Here is an 8,141-nt window from a genome sequence, read left to right on the forward strand (position 1 = left end):
CACTACGGGAACCGAACCTTCACTTTCCGCCTCATTGGAGGGCGCCTGCGCCACTCGCTCATGTAAGACTGCCACACCTTTCGGACCCACACGTGCCCTGTCCTGAATGTACCATTTCCATTTAATCACACTAGCCTCCTGAGCATGTCCAATTCGATGGGATTTAGGTGAACTCAAAACCCACTGCATAATGGGAATTTCGGGCCGCAAAATCACAGCATGGCCTAGGGTCAATTGCTCGGTATCCACCAGAGCCCAATAACAAGCAAGCAACTGTTTTTCAAAAGGTGAGTAACGCTCACCTGCCTCGGGTAACTTTTTGGTCCAAAAACCTAATGGCACTTTTTGTCTGCCCTGCTTTTGCCACAAACTCCAATTGGCATACAGGCCTTCCACGGACACATTCAAATCCACATCACCTTCACTCACAGGCCACAAATCCAAAGCATACTGAATAGCTTCTTTAGCCAAAATAAAAGCAGTCTGTTGAGGTTCACCCATTCAAACGCATTCTTTTTACGAGTGACTCGATACAGTGGAGCTAAGATTTGACTCAAATGGGGAATATGCTGACGCCAAAATCCAAATAAACCAATAAAACATTGAGCTTCTTTCCTGTTTCTGGGAACAGCAAAATCAAGTATTTTGCGTTTAACTTGTGGAATCACCTCTCTGTGACCCTCATGCCAATTAATTCCTAAAAATTTCACAGCTTGGGATGGAGTTTGTAATTTGTCAGGATTAATTTCCCAGCCTTTCGCTCGCAAACAGTCAATGATCTGATCTAAATGGGACTGCACCTGATCTTGCGTTTCACCTTGAATCAAAATGTCGTCAATATAATGACAAACCTGAACTTGTGGATTCGTGGGCACTTCAGACAAATGTTCAGCCACCAGCCGGTGACAGATCGTAGGACTATGTACATAGCCTTGAGGAAGACTCCGGAACGTCATTTGACGTCCATTCCATGTAAAACTGAATTGTTCCTGACATTCGGGGGCAATCGGAATTGAAAAGAATGCATTAGCAATATCAATGGAAGCATACCACGTACCTGGATGCTTTTGAATTCTTTGAATCAGAGTGACAATGTCAGGCACTGCAACAGTCAATTTAGGCGTATTTTTATTCAATTCTCGATAATCAACAGTCATGCGCCAAGAGTTGTCACTTTTGCGCACGGGCCAAACAGGATTATTCCAAGCAGATGTGACCGGAGTAATGACTCCTGCGTCAACCAAATCCTGAATCGTAGCGGTAATTTCTTCATGACCACCTGGGATGCGATATTGCTTTTGAGAAATCACTTTTGTTGCTAAAGGTATTTTAATAGGTGGCATGCGTAAACGGCCAACCCGTACGGGTCTGGTCGAAATGTACTGTCGTGTACCAAATTGATAGTATCCATCATCCAAATGTAAAGTCATACCTTTCAAAATGTCAATTCCAATAATGTATTCCAAAAGTGGCACAACCAACACAGAGTATTCTCTACGAGGGATTCTACCAATTTTAATTTCGAGTGCAGTCTGAACCGCGGGTGTTTCTTTACCACCCAGACCAGTAATCGTAAAGGATTGTCCATGAAACTTTCTCGATTTACCATGAATTAAAGTGGCCTCCGCCCCAGTATCAACTAACGCTCGGGCCCTTTGGATATTACGATGTTTCCAAAAAATCTCAATATCTACATAGGGTCTGTAATCTCTGTGGGCCCACTTGCGTACCGGAGCTTGACCTATTTCCTAGTCATTTTTCCTGCGCTCTGTCAACCAAGACAAATCAGGGTAAATACTCTCGGTTTTCTTTGGTAATAGAATGTCTTGTTCATATCCGTCTCCAGTACGAAACGGATTAGTGTCAGACTCAAAAAGATGTGAATTACGGTCAGAGAGTCTGTTACGATCCTCCCTCCTTCGTACGTCAGGGGAATAACTCCTTGCATCTCGTCGTCTGTCGGAAACACGATCATCACTTCCTCTTTCACGATCATCCTCTCTCCCCCTTCCATCATTACGCCGAGGGGATCCATCACGTTCATAGCGCCGATCATCACGGCGATCAGAATTCACACGTCGTCTCTCATCACCACTGTCATCCGAACCACGATCATACTCATTCTTTCGCACACGACGGGCACCCTCCTTACGATCCAGACCACGCTTACGAAACATATCCCATAAGCGATTATTAGGTTCACCATCAATGTCTTCCTTTTTGACACCATCAGCAATGAGAGCAAGGAACATGTCACGTCTAGAGAATTTGTAGTCACCACTAGTACGACCCCCAGGCCGAGATTGTCTTTCAGGTTTAAACCATTCACCCAGCTCACCAAGCTGACGAACAGATTCAAGCACAACAGACAAAGGGTTGCCAGTTTGGTTAATCAATAATGTCATCATGACCTGCTTGTAAGCAACAGGAGAAGAACGTATAATGCGATTACGCACAGAAGATGTTAAAAGACCATCCAAAAGTTTATCAGCAGTACTAAGAAAGATAGCCGTTTTCATGACCTCCTCTTTTAAACGTTGCGACGCATCACGCAGAGTGTACCACGGTTTCTCATCAGTAGGCCAATCAGATTCTGTTGGATATTTATGATTACAGCCGTCGGACGCAAGCTGGAGCAAAGAAATTTGACCAGCACCATTATAATTCCGAAAATGATCCTGAATCGTAGAATCAGAACTCAAAGAGCAAAATCGTAAGCAATCAACAGCATCGAGCATAATACCGGCAGCGCCAAGCTCATAAAGACGGACCATCCAGGTAAGCAAGGCCTCACCAGGCCGTTGTCGAAATCGTTGCAGAATGTCACTAACCTCCTGCTGAGTAAAATCTTCAATACAATCAAGAGCTATACCACCCGGATTACCAGGGGCCTGTTGTAATTTTCGTCGAAAAATCGGGTGAGCAGAAACTGCGGGAAGAGCTTCCGAGGAAGCCCGCATCTTAGATTTAACAGCACAATCAGGGCAAGCTACGTCATCCACACGGGAAGAACGAGCACGGTCACAATCGGGAGTTGAATCAATGCATGAAGCAGATTTACAATCACGTCCGGAGCGAGAAGACTCGCGCTTGTCACCCTCCTCTGCCGAGGAGTCAGAAGTATGAGAATCCCAGATATTACCGTCCCACTCATCGGGGTTCCAATCCATTCCAGCTTTCGCTACAACCATACGCACTTTGCGTGTAGATACACGACCACGACGATGTTTATACTTATATCGTGCAATACGGACCGCAGCTCTTTCAGCAATGGTCTGATATGTCTCAAATTTGTCGGCAAGCAATTTATTTTGACAACGCAACAGAGTATGTGCATTTTGTAATTCAACACACTGTCCTTCCATATCTTTAAACTGCTTCTGTAGCTGAACAAACTTCTCATGCAATATTCTGTATGCATTAAGAACAATCCACCCTCTGCGTCCTAAAATAGGAAGCTCATCACCCTTCACTACTGGCGCTTTCTGCAAGCACGATACCACATCGGCAGGCTCCGCCTGCTCCAAACATGAAGACCAATTTTCACTCAAACCAGTAGAATCAGCCCACTCACGGGCCAAGGCCTCGTAAGGGGTACATTCCCAGCCGGGAATCTGAATCGGTAATTTGAAAACCGACGATGATTTTTTCGCAAACATAATGACACACAAAAAATTATATACACAATTATAAACAAAATTTTATACGTACAAGCCGAGCGCAAACCAACAAGATTAAAACAACACAATGCACACAGGCTTCGTAAACAGTTCGTGACGCCAGATGTTATGGCTGGATTTTCTGTTTAGATGGGATCAGCCCCCAGGGGCCCCTATGACCCAGCCAAAACGTACTCACCTTCCCTCCTCAGATCGTATTCACAATGGATAGATTTACAGATATATATACAGGTCGCACCTAAGGATGGGGAATGATAATATACATATATAGGAATTTTCTACAATATCTTATTCACATCAGTTAGTCTCGCGGCCACCCTGACCCAGACCGGTCTACCCTAGGGCAGATATTGCGCACAATCCGGTGCGACTACACATGGGCCTGCAGAACCCTATGCTCCCGTTTCCAAACGCTCAACAATCCTGTCGAACTCCACGTCAGTATCCCCCCTGACGCTCTCACTTATTCAAGCCACAATCCTGTGGGTATCGGCACTGGTAGTCCTCCCCAGTGTTCTCACTAACGCCGCATATCAACGACGACCACATTCCTATGAACAATTATCGGGATAATATCTCCGTTATCTACTTGGGATAAAACTACAATAATAACTTTGAGTATAGTTCCAAATTATATAGTGTACTCCCTGCTCTTGGCATCAAAGGTCCACTCACTCCCTCTTTATTCAATCACCATTTACCTGATCGGGATTTCTCATCCGTTCACCTAAACAGCTTTTGGCTAGGAATGCAGTTTACCGAGATTGAACATAAGCACCAGGCACACAATAATTCTATATGAATTAGGGTATTTATTAACAATAGACACAAATCACATTACTATGCAGCATAACTTTTGCAAGAAAAAGGTAAAGATTAGAGTGCACATCCTAAATAAGTTAGGCAGGTATCACCTTGTTAGTGGGAAGTCTGGACTCGGCAGTCATCTAGGTTCCCTTCTCGTCTCTGTATCCTGGCTCGCCTTGCAGTCACCCTCAGCCGTCACAAGTACACGTCTGCACCGCTAGGCTCAACCTCGTCTGCTTCCCCTCAGGACACCGGAACCTTGCTGATTATTAGCTACCGTCTCTCTCTCTCTCTGTATGAGTGCGCTCCGCGCTACTTCTCGTTCAGTCTTTCTCAGAGAGTTTCGGTCTTAAATCTTTCTCCGACTTCAAAGATGGCGACTTGTCCACCATGAAAATGAATGATGGCAGAGATGCTAACGGCTAGATGCCGCCTACGGACTAACTGACAAAAAGACTAACACCTTCGCTAATATCAAAGCCCGTTCCTTCATGGAAATTCACGGCCAGTAACCTGTCGCCCACCAAATTCTTGTACCTCCCCGTACCAAGGACACTTTCCCAGCCGGCCGGCCTGAAGTTGTGTCTTCGGAGTGGAGAAAAATACATTCCTTCGATAAGGGTCAGCCTGAACCGGTTCTCTCCAAGCGAACAACAGCTTGAAACTAAAACACTACATTTGACCTAGAAAGCCTTCTCGAGCTACCGGGCAGAAAGCAAAATGGAGTCTGTCTCGTTTAAGGCCTACGGAGCCCACAATATGCATAACTCCATGGAAAATAGCCCAGCATGTTAGCAAATGAGCGAATCATGACTAATACTTATATATCTATCCCCTAACTTAAATTCATAAGCCTTACTCTAAGGAAAATAGTACGAAAATGCCCTAATATATGTAAGGCAGGGTCCCTGTCTATCGACCTAATCCCTATGCTATGGGGGTGATAGGCTGGAGTCACTCTCCATCATTCTCCTTCTCCAAAGAGCTAGCAAAAAGGCAGCCATAACAGGTATACAGAAAGAGAGATTGATGTCCTTTCTGCCCCCCCTACCCAGGTTCTCCTTTTCGTCCTTTCGCTTGCCCAGCAGGGCTCTGCTCTGGGCACTCTCAAGGGCTACCTCTCTGCTTTTGCCTGAGCAGACACCCCTCTTCAAATCCCCTATTGTCAATAGGTTCTTGAAAGGCTTGAAACATTTGGTTCCACTTTCCCTTTTCATTATACCCCAGTGGGACCTTAGTCTCATTCTCACTTTTCTTATGTGCACTCCCTTTGAGCCTTTGCACAATTGTCCACTCAGGCTCCTTACCATCAAAACAGGTTTTCTCATGGCTATAACATCTGCCCAGAGAATCAGTGAGCTTCATGCTTTATCACCCAAGCCTCCCTAATTCAATGCCTAGGCAGACAAACTGGTGCTTTGTACAAGAGCTTCCTTTCTACCGAAAGTGGTCACTTCCTTTCGCGTAGACCAATCCATCACTTTGCCTACTTTTTACACTCTGCTGCATTCCTCCAAGCAAGAAGAGCAACTTCACCAGCTGGACCCAAAAAGAGCATTTTCGTTCTACTTTGACCACACATGAGAATTTCTGGTGGATGACCAAAACTTTGCGGGGTATGTCCAGATGGTTCATCCTCTGTATCAAGATCCGCTACCCATTGGCTAAGAAACAAACCCCTGAGGGTTTGGTACTCACTCCACCAGAGCAAAAACTGCGACCACTGTGTTAGCATATGGAGTTCTGGTCCTCAACATCTGCCAAGCAGCAACATGGGCTACTGTCGCAGGGTTTCCGTTCTCTCACAGAACTGTGCTCAGAGACCTAGAACCTGGGTGAGCCAGGGTGACCCACAACTCACCTTTGTTTCAGAAATCCCCTTACCAGGCTAGCTACAGTATCTCATCGGCAGTGAATACTTCCCGATGTCTTAGACAATCCAGAACATGAACTTAGAATACCTCAGGTATCGTGGAACACATGAACACTCTTTCGTTATATTATCATTCCAAACCGAAACTGGGAGGCAATGAGAACACGTGCAAGTTTGAAATGTTTATTATTTCAATGCAACATTCTCAAACGCAGTATCTTGTATAATATCAACATACATATTATAAAAATCAGAGTCAGCAGCATAGTCACTAATCCATAATAAGCAAACTGTGATAACATATTATGATGCAAAATCTATAGAATTCTGTATCACCTATATTTCGCGCACCCTAATTAGCATATTATATTATATCTAAGAAGGTCTCATCTGGGCTTTAGCTGGGCGAACCCATACCTCAAATTCTCAGTAGGAGGAGATCACATCAACAGCTACCAGCTCTCAGCATGTACAGCATCAAGTGTATTTTCTAATTCCCTGTAACTGTATCTTGAACTCACGTAAAGCCCAAAGTTGGCACAAACATTATTTGTGTTATGACTAACGTAGTGTGAGGATCAGGCCTACAATAACCTTGTGTTAGAGTGTGCAGTTCTCAGTGTGCAGACAGTTGTACCAAGTGTTCCAGGCACGACTGATACCAGTACAATAATATATTATTCTGAAGTAAATCACATCTTTCGTCTAGGTTAAAAGCTGTAATAACAATTAGGTGTCGTGTGCAAACCGAAGCAGAAAGAAAATATGGCGTTTAAACATTTAACAAGCACATGCTAACTTAACACAACCTATGGAAACTTAATAACCATATGACACCCCCCCAATGGTCCGAGGACGGTCAAAAGACAAATACATAAGCCAATACTCTATGAGAGGCAAGACTTGAAAGAAGAGTTCAATGATATTGAGCCAAGCTAAATGTATGTAATGTATGTAAAATTTAAAAAATACAAAAACTATGTATGAATGCCTATAGTGGCCACACAAAATATAAAAAGTCGAACTTGAGGCCTAAATATAATAAACAGGCCTTGAACATATGAAAAAATCGAATGTTCGTATTGAAATTGGCACCATTCAGAATTACTAAAAAGTCACGTGCCATATAGATGGAAGTATTCAGAGTCATTCCTCGTTGAATGAATATGCAAAATATGTAGCAACAGCTTCCAACATGAAATCACTGTCATCATCCGAAAACAGTTCAGCCATCCAATTAAGCAATGGGAAAGAACATACGTGCTCCTCCAGTACTGAATCCTCTAGCATCATCAGAGGACAACTCAGTGGGTTCTCGAGAACGCTCTGTGCCAGAAAGTCATGCGCTGCTGCGAATATGTCCCACTGACCCATTAGTCCATGCATCGCTGCCACAGCCATAACCCTTTCGCCAGAACAGACCAACTCATGAGCCACTACGGGGGACATCAGCTGATCAAAGTCGACGTCAGGAGAAGTCGGTAAACAGAGACACAAATCAATGGCCCAGTCGAAATCACAGCTCAGGCAATGAAACACAGGCTGGACACAGGTGAAATAGGAAAATCTGAAAGATAATCCAAAAGCCGTGCTTAAAGTCGCAAGCGGCAGGGATCCAAAATAATCAAGCATCCGGTTGCGAAACTGCATCAGTAGGTGCTGTGCGTTTCCTTGCGCAGGATGGGCATCCATGTTTTATGAAATAAAATATCACCAGAACGCCTGCAGCCAAAGCCAGCAAAACAGGAAATCCGCCAAACAGACTAGCGAATATAGAATGA

The sequence above is a fragment of the Lissotriton vulgaris genome, chromosome 5, assembly GCF_964263255.1.
Source record: "Lissotriton vulgaris chromosome 5, aLisVul1.2, whole genome shotgun sequence".
Classification (NCBI taxonomy): Eukaryota; Metazoa; Chordata; class Amphibia; order Caudata; family Salamandridae; genus Lissotriton; species Lissotriton vulgaris.